The 20,259-nt window shown below is 43.6% G+C and overlaps 1 pseudogene; it reads left to right on the plus strand.

Moving 5' to 3' along the window:
- The first annotated feature begins 750 nt into the window (after nt 1-750).
- The window catches only part of LOC127913378 (ovochymase-2-like), a 39,342-nt pseudogene continuing 19,833 nt past the window's right edge, over nt 751-20,259 (plus strand).

Raw genomic sequence — 20,259 nt, forward strand, 5'->3', positions numbered from 1 at the left:
CTTTAATCAAATCCATCGCTAATTCTAAGTGTTTTGGCACTTAAGCCACATTAAAGAGTTTAACCATAGCCCAGAAGTGCTCTGTACTACATTAATCAATTAGTAAGCTTGACGATAATTGCAGTGCACTGTGTGACGGGCCCCGCTCCTCTTATAAAAGCTGAGGTTGAGACAGTAAATGTTTTGAAATGAGATTCGGGGTCGAGTGTAGGGACAAAGTTAATAATATAAACAAGCCTTGCGTAAACACAGGTCATATACCATTGTCCCCCCAAACTCAACTCTGGAACTCAAAGCCGGTTCCACTGTGTTTTTTTTCAATGTTGTGCTCTAATCAGGGACTGATTTAGACCTGAGACACCAGGTGGGTACAATTAATGATCAGATAGAACAGAAAAGCAGCAGGCTCTGTCCCTCATAGGGTCAGAGTTGAATACCCCTGCTATAGGCTATACTGTACAACAGTGTGTATAACGGTTCTGTAGTAGCCTACAACAGGCTAAGTTATAGGTGAGAGGTAAAAAAATGTACCATTGCCCCTACTGAAGCTATGTACAATATCATAATGGTTTTATTTGAGAGTCAAAATGACATCAACTAATTTACCCTATGCACACAAAAACACGTTTTACAACATGTTGAAAAATCCTAAACAGTCAAAAGGTCTCCGGCACAGACACACTCCGTGTCCCTTGTCCAGGTTCAGGAGAGTCCAAGGTACAGCCAGTCTAGCAAAGGTCAAACCAGACCGTGAGACGCAGGTGCACCAGAGGCAAAGCACATTTGCTCCACACCTGCACATCTCCACCACTGTGAACAGAGAGCATGGAGGAAGACCTAAAGAAGAGGCCCACGTCCAGGGGTCTGAGTACCCTGGAGAAGTGCCTGATACTACTGTTTGTGGCTCTGACTGGCGCCTGCATCGGACTGGTGGTCATCTACTTCACTGACAAGAACAGCGTCTCTACTGATGAAGGTGAGTAGTGTACTACCTGTATGTTTAAATGGAGGGAAGGGAAAGGGGGATACCTAGTCAGTTGCACAACTAATTGCATTAAACCCGAAATGGGTCTTCCACATTTAACCCAACCCTTCTGAATCAGAGAGGAGCGGGGGGCTGCCTTAATCGATATACACGTCATCGGTGCCCGGGGAGAAGTTGTTGTTGGAGGTTAACTGTCTTACACAAGGGCAGAAATGCAGATTTTTTTATCCTTTCGGCTCAGGGGTTGGAACCAGCAACCTTTCGGTTACTGACCCAATTCTCTTAACTGCTAGGCTACCTGGTGGTGAGCTGCTATATACTTTAAACACATTCATGTAGGCCAGATGATTAGTACTACTGTATTTACTGTAAACACTTAGGAGTTGGACTATCCCTCTAAACTTCATCACTGTCAAGGAGGTGTGTGAGTACAAAACTTGAAACACTTCAATCAAATGAAGGTTTATAGCTCTACTCACACCAGAAAGTTCAATGCCTCTCAGCAGGACTATGAAACAGTGATTTATGGACCCGTGTGATTTATGGACCATTATACATTTACCATAATACCCGGCTTAGCTAAGCGTCTGGGGAGTGGGTGGGTAATGGCTGTCGGTTGGTGGTGAGTTTGCTGACAAGAAGATGAAAAGTGATGTTTTGTTGTCTATTTTGATTTAAATTTCCATCACTGTACATTGTGCTCTTAATGTATCTCTGTCTCTGACAGATGTTTTATTATTTAGGATTAAATTAAACCACACTTTCATATCAGCAATAAATGTTAAGTATAGAAGAATGATCTGAGTCATTGTATATCGCAATAACAAACCAACAGCATTCATTGCTACAATGATAATGGCATTGAATACTTCTGGCATTGAATGTGCCTCCATTCTGGGTACAGGGCGAGACAGAGAGTTATATTCTAAGAGGGTTCTGTGTCTTTGTGGTACCTTTGTGATGTGAGTCACAGTGACGTCCCCTGCCACTGGCCTCACAGTGTGGCAGACAGACAGTCCGAGCTGAGACCCAGCTGTGGAGGAACAGAACGACAACAAAAGGCAAAGGTTCCCTCTAATAACGTTGAGGGAACGTCTATAGACAAACCTCCTGCGAACCTTGGCATCTCATTGGTCTCAGCACTGGATACTGATGCAGTGACGCGGTTCCAAGCACTGTTATGGATGGCTGGATGTATTTTTCATATAGTGTCACTCTGTCACCATAGAAAGCATGACAAATACGTCCTCAATTTGTCACATCTGCATTTTTTCCATGAGTCATTCTATTTCATCTATATAAACAGCCAATCAAATCATCTGAGTTAAAATGTGATATAACATGCGTGTTGTTTTGGCTTCTGACAGGGTGTCAATGATGATCTATTTATCATATAATAGAGTCCACCTATCTGCAATATATCTTGGTGCCTTTTTACAGTTCTGTGCTGGTTCCCAAAAATACAGCCTCCCCCACCCCTAAAAATGCATTTAAATCATGTAAAAATCTATGATGTTATTAACACTGTCCCACGCTACCTTGGCTCGGTTAGCCAAATCAGTCATATCGTACCTAAGAATAATGGCTGTCATCCATTTCTATGAGTGAGACTGTCTTAGGAGACACGGCTGACTCCAGAGACAGCACTCACACAGTACACTGGTCTAGTATAATGCAAATACCCTCTCTCTCTCTCTCTCTCTCTCTCTCTCTCTCTCTCTCTCTCTCTCTCTCTCTCCCTTTTATATCCTTTCTCCTTTTATTCGTCCTTTAAATCCCTTATTCAATAAACCTTGCCCAGAAATAATGTCTGCACTTTGAAGTGATGGTCACATTGAAAGGCCAAAAACTGTCTAGCTTCTGTCTACATTGTACAGAGCATTCGGGAAAAGTATTCAGACCCCTTGACTTTTTCCACATTTTGTTACCTACAGCCTTATTCTAAAATGTATTAAAAAACATGTATCATCAATCTAAACACAATACCCCATAATGACAAAGCAAAAAAAGGTTTTTAGAAATGTTTGCAAATTTGTAAAAAATATACAACTGAAAATATCACATTTACATAAGTATTCAGACCCTTCTTCAGTACTTTGTTGAAGCACTTTTGGCAGCGATTACGGCCTTGAGTCTTATTGGGTATGATGCTACAAGCTTGGCATACCTGTATTTGTTTCTCCCATTGTTCTCTGCAAGCTCTGTTAGCTTGGATGGGGAGTGTCGCTGTACAGCTATTTTAAGGTCTCTCCATTTTAGATCAGGTTTTAGATCAGGTTCAAGTCCGGGCTCTGGCAGGGCCACTCAAGGACATTCAGAGACATGTCCTGAAACCACTCCTGTGTTGTCTTGGCTGTATACTTAGGTCGTTATACAGGTCGTTGTCCTGTTGGAAGGTGAATCTTCACCCCAGTCTGAGGTCCTGAGCGCTCTGGAGCAGGTTTTTATCAAGGATCTATCTCTCTGTACCTTGCTCCGTTCATCCTTCCCTCAATCCTAACTAGTCTCCCAGTCCCTGCCGCTAAAAAACATCCCCACAGCCACCACCATGCTTCACTGTAGGGATGGTGCCCAGTTTCTTCCAGACGTGACGCTTGTCTTTCAGGCCAAAGAGTTCAATCTTGGTTTCATCAGACCAGAGAATCTTGTTTCTAATGGTCTGAGAGTTTTTAGGTGCCTTTTGGCAAACTCCAAGTGGGCTGTCATGTGCCTTTTACTGATGAGTGGCTTCCGTCTGGCCACTCCACCATGAAAGTCTGATTGGCAGAGTGCTGCAGAGATGGTTGTCCTTCTGGAAGTTTCTCCCATCTCCACAGAGGAACTCTGTAGCTCTGTCAGAGTGACCAGCGGGTTCTTGGTCACCTCCCTGACCAAAGCCCTTCTCCGGGCGGCCAGATCTAGGAAGAGTCTTGGTGGTTCCAAACTGCTTCAACAAAGGTGCCTTTACAAAGTACTGAATCCTTATGTGAATGTGAATGCTTTTTTAATCTAATTGTGTGTAGATTGATTACGAAAAATAACAATTTTATACATTTTTAAATAAGGCTGTAACATAATAAAATGTGGAAAAAGTTGAGGGGTCTGAATTCTTTCCGAATGCACTGTATATACACCACTAGTCAACATACGGATAGATATATGTGTGTACAAAAAAACTTTAGGAACACCTGCTCTTTCCATGACATAGTCTGACCAGGTGAATCCAGGTGAATCCAGGTGAATCCAGGTGAATCCAGGTGAATCCAGGTGAATCCAGGTGAATCCAGGTGAATCCAGGTGAATCCAGGTGAATGTATGATCCCTTATTAAGCTATGATCCATTATAGTCACTTGTTAAATCCACTTCAATCAGTGTAGATGAAGGGAAGCATTTTTAAGCCTTGTGACATTTGAGACATTCATTTTGTATGTGTGCCATTCAGAGGGTGAATGGGCAAGACAAAATATTTAAGTGCCTTTGAACAGGGTATGGTAGTAGGTGCCAGGCGCACTGGTTTGAGTGTGTCAAGAACTGCAACGCTGCTGGGATTTTCACGCTCAACAGTTTCCCGTGTGTATCAAGAATGGTCCACCACCCAAAGGACATCCAGACAACATCCAGTCAACATGGACCAGCATCCCTGTGGAACGATTTTGACACCTTGTAGAGTCCATGCCCCGGAGAATTGAGGCTGTTCTGAGGACTAAAAGAAGGGGTACAACTCAATATTAGCAAGGTGTTCTTACTATTTTATACACTCAGTGTATATGTGTGCAAATTATATTTAAAAAACGTGTACTGTATTGGTTGTATAGGGTAGTTGCTGACCATGTTGTCATTGGCCATACCATTGTAAGAGTGTATGTTATTGCTGTATATTAATGCTTTAATGACCAATTACCAATTGCTTTTGTTTAATGGGACTGGTGAAGCAATCTTTAATTTGAATACTCTTATTAACGTAAGTAGTGCCACTATATCATCAAACAGTCTGTCCCAGCAGGATGTTCCATAATGACATTGTGTTACTCTTCCATGTTATACATAACAGCCCAATAACAAGGGTTCTAATCAAAACAAATTATTCTGCCAACATTACCCAAAGCTGTTCCCCTGCAGCTGACACATCAACTGAATGTTCATGTAATCAATTGTGTGTGTGTGTGTGTGTGTGTGTGTGTGTGTGTGTGTGTGTGTGTGTGTGTGTGTGTGTGTGTGTGTGTGTGTGTGTGTGTGTGTGTGTGTGTGTGCATGCGTGCGTGTGTGTTTGTGTGTGGGACAAGAGGTCAATTCAGGATGCGGGGGTCCTCAGGCACTCAAGGGCCCGTCGGGGGAGTTCACCAGCATGAATCACCCCAGTAGCTACGACAACGGCATGAGCTGCAGCTGGCACATCACTGTGGACCCAGGCATGGTAAGTACCACAATGCAACACATTCAAAACACTAAGATTTTTATACAGTAACCTCTTTTCCTTTTACTGTGCTCTTTCCTTCAAACAAATACACTGAACAAAAATACAAATGCAATATTCAACCATTTCTACGATTTTACTGAGTTACAGTTCATATAAGGATCTCAGTCAATTAAATTCATTAGGCCCTAATCTATGGATTCCACACGTTAAAAAAGGTTGTGGTGTGGATCAGAAAGCCAGTCAGTATCTGGTGTGACCACCATTTGCCTCATGCAGCACGACACATCTCCTTCACATTGAGTTGATCAGGCTGTTGATTGTGGTCTGTGGAATGTTGTCCAACTCCTCTTCAATGACTGTGCGAAGTTGCTGGATATTGGCGGGAACTGGAACATGCTGTCATACACGTTGATCCAGAGCATTCCAAACATGCTCAATGGGTGACATGTCTGGTGAGTATGCAGGTCATGGAAGAACTGGGACATTTTCAGCTTCCAGGAATTGTGTACAGATTTTTGTGACATGTAGCTATGCATTATCATGCTGAAACGTGAGGTACTGTCGGCAGATGAATGGCATGATATTGGGCCTCAGGATCTCATCACGGTATCTGTGGGCATTCAAATTTCCATTGATCAAATTAAATTGTGTTCGTTGTCTGAAGCTCATGCCTGCCCATAGCATAACTCCACCACCACCATGCTCATCCACACAACGCTATATATGTTGTCTTCCATCTGCCCGGTACAGTTGGAACCCGGGATTCGTCTGTTTAGAGCACACTACTCCAGCGTGCCAGTGGCCATTGAAGGTGAGCATTTGCCCACTGAAGTTGGGTACGACACCAAACTGCAGTAAGGTCAAGACCCTGGTGAGGATGACGAACACTCAGATGAGCTTCCCTGAGACGCTATCTGACAGTTATTGCAGAAATGATTTGGTTGTGCAAACCCACAGTTCCGTTCCATCAGCTGTCCGGGTGGCTGGTCTAAGACGATCCCGCAGGTGAAGAAGCCGGATGTGAAGGTTTATTTTATTGATTTATTTCACCTTTATTTAACCAGGTAGGCTAGTTGAGAACAAGTTCTCATTTGCAACTGCGACCTGGCCAAGATAAAGCAAAGCAGTTTGACACATACAACAACACAGAGTTACACATGGAATAAACAAACATACAATCAATAATACCGTAGGAAAATCTATATACAGCATGTAAATAGGCCATGGTGGCAAAGTAATTACAATATAGCAATTAAACACTGGAATGGTAGGATGTGCAGAGGATGAATGTGCAAGTTGAGATACTGGGGTGCAAAGGAGCAAGATAAATAAATAAATACAGTATGGGGATGAGGTAGATTGGATGGGCTATTTACAGATAAGCTATGTACAGGTGCAGTGATCTGTGAGGTGCTCTGACAGCTGGTGCTTAAAGCTAGTGAGGAAGGTAATAGTCTCCAGCTTCAGAGATTTGTGCAGTTCGTTCCACTTATTGGCAGCAGAGAACTGGAAGGAGAGGCAGCCAAAGCAAGAATTGGCTTTGGGGGTGACCAGTGAGATATACCTGCTGGAGTGCGTGCTACGGGTGGGTGCTGCCATGGTGACCAGTGAGCTGAGATAAGGTGGGGCTTTACCTAGCAGAGACTCATAGATGACCTGGAGCCAGTTGGTTTGAGCGACGAGTATGAAACGAGGGCCAGCCCATGAGAGCATACAGGTCACAGTGGTGGGTAGTATATGGGGCTTTGGTGACAAAATGGATGGCACTGTGATAGACTGCATCCAATTTGTTGAGTAGAGTGTTGGAGGCTATTTTGTAAATGACATTGCCGAAGTCGAGGATCGGTAGGGTGGTCAGTTTTACGAGGGTATGTTTGGCAGCATGAGTGAAGGATGCTTTGCTGCGAAATAGGAAGCTGATTCTAGATTTAATTTTGGATTGGAGATGTTTGATGTGAGTCTGAAAGGAGAGTTTACAGTCTAACCAGACACCTAGGTATTTGTAGTTGTCCACATATTCTAAGTTAGAACCGTCCAGAGTAGTGATGCTGGACGGGTGGGCAGGTGCATGCAGCGATCTGTTGAAGAGCATTCATTTAGTTTTACTTGCGTTTAAGGGCTGTTGGAGGCCACGGAATGAGAGTTGTAACGGCATTGAAGCTCATCTGGAGGTTCATTAACACAGTGTCTAACGAAGGGCCAGAGGTATACAGAATGGTGTTGTCTGCGTAGAGGTTTATCAAAGAATCACCAGCAGCGAGAACGACATCGTTGTTGTATACAGAGAAGAGAGTTGGCCCGAGAATTGAACCCTGTGGCACTCCCATAGAGACTACCAGAGGTCCGGACAAATCAAATCAAATCAAATCAAATGTATTTATATAGCCCTTCGTACATCAGCTGATATCTCAAAGTGCTGTACAGAAAATCAGCCTAAAACCCCAAACAGCAAGCAATGCAGGTGTAGAAACACGGTGGCTAGGAAAAACTCCCTAGAAAGGCCAAAATCTAGGAAGAAACCTAGAGAGGAACCAGGCTATGTGGGGTGGCCAGTCCTCTTCTGGCTGTGCCGGGTGGAGATTATAACAGAACATGGCCAAGATGTTCAAATGTTCATAAATGACCAGCATGGTCGAATAATAACAAGGCAGAACAGTTGAAACTGGAGCAGCAGCACAGTCAGGTGGACCGGGGACAGCAAGGAGTCATCATGTCAGGTAGTCCTGGGGCACGGTCCTAGGGCTCAGGTCCTCCGAGAGAGAGAAAGAAAGAGAGAATTAGAGAGAGCATATGTGGGGTGGCCAGTCCTCTTCTGGCTGTACCGGGTGGAGATTATAACAGACCATGGCCAATATGTTCAAATGTTCATAAATTACCAGCATGGTCGAATAATAGTAAGGCAGAACAGTTGAAACTGGAGCAGCAGCATGGCCAGGTGAACTGGGGACAGCAAGGAGTCATCATGTCAGGTAGTCCTGGGGCATGGTCCTAGGGCTCAGGTCCTCCGAGAGAGAGAAAGAAAGAAGGAGAGAATTAGAGAACGCACACTTAGATTCACACAGGACACCGAATAGGACAGGAGAAGTACTCCAGATATAACAAACTGACCCTAGCCCCCCGACACAAACTACTGCAGCATAAATACAACAGGCCCTCCGATTTGACATACTGAACTCTATCGGAGAAGTAGTTGGTGAACCAAGCGAGGCAATCATTTGAGAAACCAAGGCTGTCGAGTCTGCCAATAAGAATGTTGTGATTGACAGAGTGGAAAGCCTTAGCCAGGTCGATGAATACGGCTGCACAGTAATGTCTCTTATCGATGGCGGTTATGATTTCGTTTAGGACCTTGAGCGTGGCTGAGGTGCACCCATGACCAGCTCTGAAACCAGATTGCATAGAGGAGAAGGTACGGTGAGATTCAAAATGGTCGGTGATCTGCTTGTTAACTTGGCTTTCAAAGACCTCAGAAAGACAGGGTAGAATAGATATAGGTCTGTAGCAGTTTGGGTCAAGAGTGTCTCCCCCTTTGAAGAGGGGGATGACGGCGGCAGATTTCCAATCTATGGGAATCTCAGACGATACAAAAGACAGGTTGAACAGGCTAGTGAAAGGGGTTGCAACAATTTTGGCAGATCATTTTAGAAAGAGAGGGTCCAGATTGTCTATCCCGGCTGATTTGTAGAGGTACTGGGATGACGTGGTTACAAGTGGTCTGCAGTTGTGAGTCAGGTTGGATGTACTGCCAAATTTTCTAAAGCAGAGAAATGAACATGACATTTTCTGGCAACAGCTCTGGTGAACATTCCTGCAGTCAGCATGCCAATTGCATTGTGTCGTGTGACAAAACTGCACATTTTAGAGTGGCTTTTTCTTGTCCCCAGCACAAGGTGCACCTGTGTAATGATCCTGCTGATTAATCAACTTCTTTATATTCCACACTGATCAGGTGGATGGATTATCTTGGCAAATGAGAAATGCTCAGTAACAGTGATGTAAACAAATTTGTTCACCAAATTTGAGAGAAATAAGCTTTTTGTGAGTATGGAACATTTCTGGGATCTTTTATTTCAGCTCATGAAACATGGGACCAACAATTAACATGTTGCGTTTATATTTTTGTTCAGTATACATGTCAAAACTCAACTAAGTCTCATAGGCTCTGTTCAAATGTCATTGACTAGCCTCCCTTTCTTTCTTTCTTTCTTTCTTTCTTTCTTTCTTTCTTTCTTTCTTTCTTTCTTTCTTTCGTCCTTAATTGAAGTAGTCACTGGTTGGATCATTGACTACCTCATGGAAGAGAGAAAGGAAGAATGGATGCATTTTTAAGAATTCTAAACTTTCAAGAGATAATCTAAAAAAGCCTCATGTCATTTCCATGACGACCACTGATCTGACAGGAGCTGATGGGTGGAAGTAACACGCCAGACACCTTCCATGCCCTGTCCTTTCACCCATCAGTGCACATACAGAGCAGAAGAGAACACAAAGACAGGTGGCCATTTTGGAAATTGGAAAATGGGAACCCAATCATATTGTAAGGAACAGGGTCTCTTGTCCTTAAAGGAGATTCTGTGTCTCCCTGATAAATATTCATCAAAGGGATCCCCTTATCTTTTATTAATGCACAGCGGCTAGAGAGAATGTTTGGCAGGTGCAGAAACCATTAAGATAACGACTAAAAACATCAAATTAACCACATCACTAACTTTGAAAAATATTGCACTTTAAAAACCAACTCTAAACCAGAATGCTTGGTTGACTTATATAGAACAGAACCTGCAGTGGAACAATGGTTTAAAAGACGCCTTCGATCACCGTCACCAACAGATCATCATTTCAATGATCTTTCATTGGAATAGTGCTTTTGATATGAGTCTCTGAGCTGGAAGGATGTCAGGCGTAGCCATAAGTCTGCATCTCAAATGGAACCCTATTCCTTATGTAGTGCACTACTTTTGACCAGAGCCCATAGTTCTAAATAGGGAATAGTGTGTCATTTAGGAAGCAACCATAGACAGACACCAGGGTATATAACAGTACGGTAGGTAGGCAAGGCGAACAGAACAGAAAGCCCTTAGATCAGATGTAGCTCTGAGACATGGGTAAACACAGCTCCACACCGTGACAGATGGCTGCTCTGCCGTCTCTTTCATTCTCTCAAGCTACGACATCCGGAGAAGGAGAAGAGACAGGAAAACAAAAATCATTTTCACTTTGCCAAGCAAGCCAGACTGAGACTGCCTCTCTCTCCCCCCTCTCTTTCTTTCTTTCTTTCTTTCTTTCTTTCTTTCTTTCTTTCTTTCTTTCTTTCTTTCTTTCTTTCTTTCTTTCTTTCTCTCTCTCTCTCTCTCTCTCTCTCTCTCTCTCTCTCTCTCTCTCTCTCTCTCTCTCTCTCTCTCTCTCTCTCTCTCTCCCCCCTCCCTCTCCTTCCTCTCTCTCTCTGTCTCTGTCTGTCTCTCTCCCCCTCCCCTCTCCCTTCCTCTCTCTCCTCCCCCTCTCTCTCCTCTATCTATCTCTTTCTCTCTCTCTTTCTCTCTCTCTGTCATCTCGATTTGAATCTCTCTCTCTCTCTCTCTCTCTCTCTCTCTCTCTCCCTCTCTTTTTCCCCGTCGTCTCGATTTTAATCTCTCTCTCCTGTCTCTCTCTCTCTCTCTCTCGCTCACTCGCACACACACGCATATGCACACACACCCACACACACACACAGTCAAGCCTCTTACTAAGTAGCAGTATGTCTACTGCTCTAGTCTCTAAGACAGTGAATAATAAAAACCTTCCTGTTTGTTTTCCTCTACTCCAGGTGATCCATTTGTGGTTTGAACACTTCTCCCTGGAGGCAACAGACCTGTGCACAGCAGACTACTTTACAATACAGGACAACCTGGGAGTCATCGGTAAGACACTGGAGACACTGGAGCCAGACTAATTAAGTGGATTAAGGCCAATACATCCAGGCAAAGGGTTTGGTAGGCCAACATTTATTACTGAAACCTGAGGGGGAGACATATGCGAAGGTTTGTGTGCTGGAGTGGGGGGTAGTGTGTTCTCAAATAGCTCACTATACAGATCAGATATTGATCCACACAGGGTTTTGAGAGGTGGGGTACAGGTGTAGGGTAGGGGATCCATCCTTGGCATGTCTTAAGGTATGGTGGGGCACAAAGACATTTAATTCAAAGGAATGTAATTCCATTTCTGTCCTTTGAGCCTGTTGAAAACAAGTATCAGTATCTCCAGCACATCGTACAGTCATATTCAGTTGTTTGATCTATCCTCAGATCTTTTCTCCTTGACTTTATACAACTCAAACCACCAGGTTCTCCCCACTATCACTAGCTTTACCCATTTTATTACAAGCTCATTTACTTGAGCAAACATATTACATTTAAAAATTTAATTTACTCCGCATATCATATTCTATTACGCCTGTAGGTGATGGTGTGTGCTCTTCAGACTGTTTCTGACAGGATGGGAGAATTAGACACCCAGCCAGAGGCTCTCTCTCTCTCTCTCTCTCTCTCTCTCTCTCTCTCTCTCTCTCTCTCTCTCTCTCTCTCTCTCTCTCCAACTGTCCATTCTCACCTCTTAGCTGACACGCTGGGATGTCTGGCACAGCAAAGGGAAGCTATGTGAAGTGTGAGGTGGAACTATTAAGGTGACTGTGCAAAAGCGTTGATGTTTAAACCTTGTGGTTAGGACTCACTTTTTTTCCTGTACTTTTCTATACTTTCTGTACTTGTATAGTTAGAGATTGGTGGATGTAAATGTGAGGCCACACCATCATTCTCAGCTGTGTTACACTTTCCACCGTGCCACACATTAACACATAGCCAACACCTCCGCTGGCTCTTCACTTCCTTTGCCCCTTGGCTGCAGCACGAACACCTCACACACTCACACACTCACACACTCACGCTCTCTCTCTCTCTCTCTCTCTCTCTCTCTCTCTCTAGTGTCATTAGGAAACTCTATGTTGTTGTTCTTTGACACCAATGACAGAAATACAGACAAGGGATTCAAAGCGAAGTACCAAGCTGTGACACCAGAGAGTACTTTAGGTACAATAACACCATTGTCAACAGTGATCATAGTTATGAACATTCAGAACTTTTCAGGAGAGAGAGAGAGAGAGAGAGAGAGAGAGAGAGAGAGAGAGAGAGAGAGAGAGAGAGAGAGAGAGAGAGAGAGAGAGAGAGAGAGAGAGAGAGAGAGAGAGAGAGAGAGAGAGAGAGAGAGAGAGAGAGAGAGAGAGAGAGAGAGAGAGAGAGAGAATGACAGGGGGCAAGGAGACATAGAAGGAGTAACGGAGAAAGAGTACAGAGAGAGAGACAGAGAGAAAGCGATGGATGGATGGTGGGCATCCTTGAGGTGTCTGTTCAGCTGAAGTCCTTTCCATCTCCACACTCCCTGCTTCCAGAAATAGCCGGGGCTGGTGGCGCTCTCCAAGGTGACCGCGGTGATCTACTGACCCCTGGGTTCCCAGCACAGAACTATGAGAACGGGGCTCTCTACCAAGTACACACACACACACACTCTCTCACACTACTAGCGGCTTCCACAAGGACATGCCATCCATGGTACCACACACAATCTGCCATACACATGGCAGCATCTTTCTACCAAGTGGTGTATTATCCACAACACGTTGTTTATATGGCCCCAGTCTTTCTGTGAGGTACTTTACAATCAATAGCGCCTTTCTCTCTGTCTGAGGAAGTGAATAATAATAACATGGTCCGTCATGTCCTGTGCTGTATGGAGCTTAACTACATCAATAACAATCAGTGGGGAAACAGACTCCTATATTTTGGGGTGTTTACAAATGAGGTGCCCCTTTAGTAAATCCATGGTCACTAGGCACCATCTGAACACAGGGGGATGTTGACCATGCTTGATGTTCTGGATAGTGGATCGAGATTGGGGAGCAACTCGCGTCGTGTTTGGTTCGGAGCACGGCTGAGCGCTTTGACGTCAGCTTTTGCTTGGTTTGGATCATTAGATCATTGGGCTGCGTCACAAATGGCACCCTATAGACCTTTATAGTGCACTACAGGTCCCATAGGGCTCTGGTTAAAAGTAGTGCACTATGTAGGGGAAAGGTTGCCAATTGGGACTCATGCTTTGTCCTGTTGTTTGGCTGTGTATTATCTGGCTTGCTCATGTTGCTTTCTGTCTCCTTCTTGGCTTGGATGTTGAGGCGGATGGGATCCTGTCCAAACCGTCACAGCCCAGGAGATATTGGATGATTTTTATTCATGACTCGTGTCAATATGCAGCGCATGCAGCCGTCTGCAACCTGGGCACCCTCCAGGCAGAAAGAGAGAGAAAGAGATGGATGGGAACATTGAGGAGAAATTATGCATAAAGCAATGTAGATAGAAATGAAATGTAGAGAAAGGACACCCTTGCCCGTTTCCTGCAGACGAGTGACTGTGTCTATTCTGGAGATGTAACTTCTATCAGTAATGTTTTTCTTAAGGTTGTGCCTTACTTAGAAAGCCCCTGCCTTGGAATATGAATATGTTCAATTGTGTGCCAAAAACCCCGCCCCCACCAGAATCTACTAGAAGGAATATCAGACTCATGTGCATGTGGTTATATAATGGATTTATCTTGACATTGATTGAATAGTTGATCTTTGATCATTGATTTCATCTTTGTAATTGATTGAATGTTTGATGAAGTCATGGAAATATAATGGATGTTTGTGTTCAAATTAAATGGATGTGTTTGTGTATGAAATGAATGCTCGTGGTCAAACAAAATGGATATCTTCATGTATAAAATGGATGTTTGTGGTCAAACTAAATGGATGTGTTTGTGTATGAAATGAATGCTCGTGGTCAAACAAAATGGATATCTTCGTGTATAAAATGGATGTTTGTGGTCAAACTAAATGGATGTGTTTGTGATATCTTTGAAATGGATGTTTGTGGTAAAAACTAAAAATGAAATATGTTTGTGGTAAAAACGAAATGTGTGGTGAAATGAAATAATATGTGCATGTGGTCCACAGTGGAGGATCACTGTACCAGAGGGAGAGAAGATCAGACTGACGTTCTCCTCCTTCGACCTGGTCCCTGAGGCCTGTAGAGATTACGTAGATGTCTACGATGGCCACAAAACCGGCTCGGCCATGTTGGGTATGACATCACTCTGTGTTATGCTAACTCTGGTATACAGCAGTTGGACTAGTATAGATACTTATAGTACAGACATACTTAGGCCTACACACCTGTTGCACAATATGTGTAGGCCAACACTCAAAATGTACTTATTCACTAGTCTCATAATATGTCAAAATACCCTAATTATACCCTTCCCTCATAAAATGGGTACACTCAAATATTCATTTTCTAAAATAGGCTACTTTGGTCATGGATTTTCAATTATGAGAACAGAGAGACTGTGACAACGAGTGCAACCTCTTCAATCCTCCAAACCCACAATCAATATATTCTTAAGTCTCACAATTTGAGCAACTTTACTAATCAACTAGTTTTAGGAGGTTTTGTATGGTAATTGACATGCAACAGGAGCACTTGAAACAGGCTGTGGGGAGTGAAATCAACTATGCACACAGCAACACTCAAATTCAGTTCAGGCTGCATGAATAAGATATGATGTCCACTAAAGGTTTTGGGTAGGAAGATGGAAAAATAGAGAGACGTTCCCAAATTAGACTGGCATGTAAATGTAATCTCTACAAACAGAAGTTATGCAAAATACCTGTATTTATAGTTATTATTAAGCTTACTATGTATGCGGAGACCTGTATAATACTTGTGTGAATTAATCAAATAATAATTGGTGTCACTGTTTGGTCAATTCAAGTGGTGCATAATGCCTGCCCAGGTTTTACATCAGTGTACCACCAATTGGAGTTTGGGTTATTATAACTAACTGTGTAGTTTGATTAGTGGCCTAATCAAACTCTTCAGGGGATTCTGAACAGTGAAATGTTGTTTTCTCACAGGTCGATTCTGTGGTAGTAAGAATCCAGGCCGCGTGGATTCCAGTGGCAACACGATGGTGGTGCGTTTCAAAAGCGATGCCACTCTCACCTCCAAGGGTTTCAGTGCCACATTCACCAAGACCGGCCTCATCCCGACCACGGTCAAGCCTACCACCATGATGCCCGCAACACTAGCTATAACCGGTGAGTACACTACGGGGAAAACCATGGAATAACATAGAATTATATATCTATGAGTGTACCCATAGACAATATATCAGTTCTATATCTATGAGTGTACCCATAGACAATATATCAGTTCTATATCTATGAGTGTACTCATAGACAATATATCAGTTCTATATCTCTGAGTGTACCCATAGATAATATATCAGTTCTATATCTCTGAGTGTACCCATAGATAATATATCAGTGCTATATCTATGAGTGTACTCATAGACATAGAACTGATATATTATCTAGATATATTGTCTATGAGTGTACTCATAGATAATATATCAGTGCTATATCTATGAGTGTACCCATAGATAATATATCAGTTCTATATCTATGAGTGGACCAGTCAGATTGCCGCGTTCAGAGGTTATATTCCCCTTCTAGGAATTAGCCTGTATTTCTAGTTGTGATTTTCATATAGACCGAGTACTTGGTATGCCACAGTTACAGCCATATTGACTTTCTGCAGGTAGCCCTCCTTCCTCCTCCTCTTGACTCCAGTTGAAATATGGGAGCTCTCTCCATGGTATAATTGATTGGAATTCAGTGGCTTGCAGCAGCAACACTATCGATGTTGTTAAACCTTCCTCACCAGAACATTTCTGTCAAAACTCGCCTCTTTTTCTAGTTTTTCATTCATTTAAATGATATGGAAGGATGGATTTCCTCAGCGAGATAAATTGATCAACTATGTCCACATTACACACAGCAGGCATACATAGCAGGCATAATTTTGCCTCTAGCAACTTCCATACTCTAACTGTGCATCCCAAATGACAACCTATTCCCTGTATAGTGCACTACTTTTGACCAGAGCCCTATCAAAAGTAGTGCACTACTGTATATAGTGAATAGGGTGCCATTTGGGACGCAATTGAACAGATGTAAATTGTTGTCTATGTTGTGAAGATCAGTTTAAACCAACTGATTGATGAGCAGTGTTTGTTGGTAAATAATCACCAGTGTGATATGCTGGCATAATGGTTATCGCTGCCTTTCTCCTAACATAGACACAATGATTGCACAATGATAAGAGGCTGACAGGCAGCTTAAAGGACAATTCCACCACCAAACTATCTTTTGGTATTTGTTTCATTAGTCTATTGTTGACATAGTGCCAAAACGTTTTGCTTGTCAGCTATCAAGTTTTCAAGATATGTAACTTTCAAAGTACAGAAACCATCCCATCATATGAAGCAAAACGCAGCATCATATGGTGCAAAATGCATCATACGGGGATGATTTCTGTATTTTGAAAGTTACATATCTTGAAAACTTCATTGCTGACAAGCAAAACATTTGGGACTATGTCAACAATGGACTAATTAAACAAACGCCCAAAATATATTTTTGGGTGGAGTTGTCCTTTAAATAAAAATGAATGCAGCCAAAACAATAGGGTGGGTGTGTCATTTTTGTGTGTGTGCGTGCTCGAGGGAGTCTCCCATAGCCCTAAGCTTTGTCCATTCATCACTAACCCAAGCTTCATGTTCTCTGCTACAGACTCAGGCTGCGGTGGTGTCGGAACGCTGTTTGGCCGTAAAGGGGAGATCCATTCTATGGGATTCCCAGATGCCTATCCCGGGAATCTTCACTGCTCCTGGAACATCACAGCTCCGGAAGGCTTCCAGGTCAAACTGCACGTCACAGACATGTCCGTCACGGGAGAGGCGGGCCAGTGTGGCGAAGACAAGCTTGTAGTTTCTGACAGCCTCCAGGCGCTTGGTAAGTTACAGCCTGTCCACCCAACCTGGGTCCCCTGTTAATGTGTTATTATGGAGATCCAAAATGGCTCCAAATGGTGTCATAGAGGACAGACACTTCTAGTTGTTTGTTGTTGTTGTTTGGTAAACTCAGATGGACCGTCCAAATTGCTCGTCGGTCTCTATGAAAGCCCCAAAATGGCACCCAGTGTATTCTCTGACAGCCATTAGTCCATTGATAAGACAAGCCACCCACAATACCCACCTACAGTATCTGTAGCCAAACGCCAAAATGGCTACCAGCCCCTAGTTTCTTGTTAGTAAGCTGTGCCTGCCCATCCAAACTATGCCAAACCCCCAAATGCCGGCAGTGGGGGCCAGGCAATAACCTATGGACCCACTCCCCCTCGTATTTCCCAAACAAGCTGTTTGTCAAATGAGGGACACACACACATATACACAACAAACAAATCAAGTAGCAAAGAGACAGCAGATAAGCATATGCTGAGCAGAATGTGCCCCGTTGCTTGAAATGAAAAGGGGGGGGGGACTTTGACTCCTGGACAGAGCGCCAAGCACCAAGCTAGGCTAGTATGCTGAGTGTGCCAGTGCCTGTCTCCTGTCCTCAGGGCAGTAAAGCTGTTGATTAGGATCTCTCCCCAGAGAAGGAGCGAGGCTAGGGAACTGTAAATGTGACCTCCTTGTTATTCACATCAGAAAGCTGGAGTCTGATAGAGATAAAACTAACACAACACTCTGTAGCAGAAGTAGAGTGGAGACAATTGCACCTGCGGTGTGTGTGTGTGTGTGTGTGTGTGTGTGTGTGTGTGTGTGTGTGTGTGTGTGTGTGTGTGTGTGTGTGTGTGTGTGTGTGTGTGTGTGTGTGTGTGTGTGTGTGTGTGTGTGTGTGTGTGTGTGTTAAGTTAAGAGAAAATGGGGGCAGAAAGAAAGGAAGCTTTGTTTCTGCGTTAAAGAAGACATATCCCTTGGAAGACGCTGAAGTCATAACACCATCCAAAGAACACTATTTAGTGCTCTGGGGTGAAGTTTCCCCTAGGTACAGATCTAGGATCAGTTTTCCCTCCCCCAATCCTAACCTTAAGCATTAGTGAGGAAATGTTTTAACTGACCCACGATTCACGTGGGTCAACTTCTCCCTACATCCTATTCAGTGTGGTATTCAAGCTGATGTCAAAACATTTAGGATGACAGATATTTTGCTTTCCTTCCGTGTGTGTGCATGTGCGTGTGTGCGTGCGCTTGTGTGCATGTGCGTGCGTGCGCGTGTGTGTGTGTGTGCAATGGTCAGTTCCTTCCTCACCAGAGATCTCTGTCGGAGCTCTAACTGTCAGAACAGGCGCAACCCCCTGCCAGGGGGAGCAGGGCTCAGCAGGAGGGCATGGTTGGCCCCTGACTGCACACATTAAACCTAACAAGTACAGGAGCAAAACACCAGGCTGCCACACAGACAAAGGGCAATAGAAATACAGACTCCTCCATTGTACGCGCTTCAGTTGGTGCTGTGTCATTTCAAAACTCTGATATCCTTAATTTAAAACATCTTTAGTTACTGAGGTAGCGTAGGGAGTAGTAAATGTTGAAAGGGGAGGAGTATGTTTTCTGAGATGTTGTACCCGTAGACCTTTAGGTGACGTGAAACAATTTGATTGATGTGTCTTATTTTTCAAGGTTATATTTACATTATGACTAACATGTTCTTTATCGATGAGAAGACTGTGCCTCATCAGAAATCTGTCTGTTCTCTGTAATGTCTATTGAATGTCTAATGATTCCATATCGTTGCTAGACCAATATTGGTATGCATGGAAATGAACATTTGTGTATTTGAAATTCTGGTTACTACTCTTATGTTTCTATATTAGTAATAGGTCTCTCTCCCTCTCCCTCTCCCTCTCCCTCTCCCTCTCCTCCAATCCAATACTCCTAATTTCCGTTCCTTCTCCATCCCAGGCACACACTGTGGCTATGTCCTTCCCCCTGTGGTGGTCAGTGCCAATAATACGATGTCCCTGAGCTTCCTGTCCGACTCACGTCTCTCTGACCGAGGCTTCTCCGCCAAGTGGGAGGCCGTGTATCCTGAGGACATTGCCGGTAATAATCCCAGCTTTCTCCGCTTACACACACACACACATTCACACAAACGCATGCACACGAACGTGCACACACATGCGCATGCACGTGCAAATGTGCACACGTGAATCTGTACGCACACACACAAACACAGACACACACACACACCTGAGGCACCTTATATCGCTGAGGCAGCTCCACTACTAATAATGACCGGCCATAAAGTGAACTTTAGATTCCCAGGGCGTATTTATGACAGGAGCAACGTCATAGAACGAGACGTATGAGTGGTAAGTACTGAGAAAGCACAGGTCAGGGTACACTGGTCAAACGAGGGAAAATGATTTGATCATGATTATAATTGATCTATCAGAGGGCTTGACATTTCAGTTGGGAAAGGGGTGAGGAGGTCTGAAGGAGCAGTTGTGTTTTGTTAAGTCATTCATTCTGATGTGGTAGCTTTAATGTTTTCAACTGCTGTTTTACCTTGCCGTTTTCTGCCGTTATACTACAGTTTTTTTGAGTAGTTCAGACATTTCAGTTTATGGATGTCAACACCCAAGGTTTTGGGCGTCAACACCCACATTTAAAGAGATATCAATATGTATGTAAAGTGGATGTATTAAACGTTTCTGTTCCAAACTCCACGGACCCGCTCCATCTGAGTAAACACACATACACTCCATCTTTAAATAAACAGGGAGAGCCAGATACCAGGGCTGATCGACCAGCTACATTAGGGTGTATTGCATAGGCTTGCACTGGCTGTTTATCACTGTGACACACTGTGCTTACTGCTGAGTAAATTCTACTCTGCTCTCTGGCTAATGTTGAGGAGGCTGCAGCTCATCTACTCTAATCTGTTTATATCCCGTCTGCCCACTATCA

Source organism: Oncorhynchus keta, chromosome 29, assembly GCF_023373465.1.
Source record: "Oncorhynchus keta strain PuntledgeMale-10-30-2019 chromosome 29, Oket_V2, whole genome shotgun sequence".
Classification (NCBI taxonomy): Eukaryota; Metazoa; Chordata; class Actinopteri; order Salmoniformes; family Salmonidae; genus Oncorhynchus; species Oncorhynchus keta.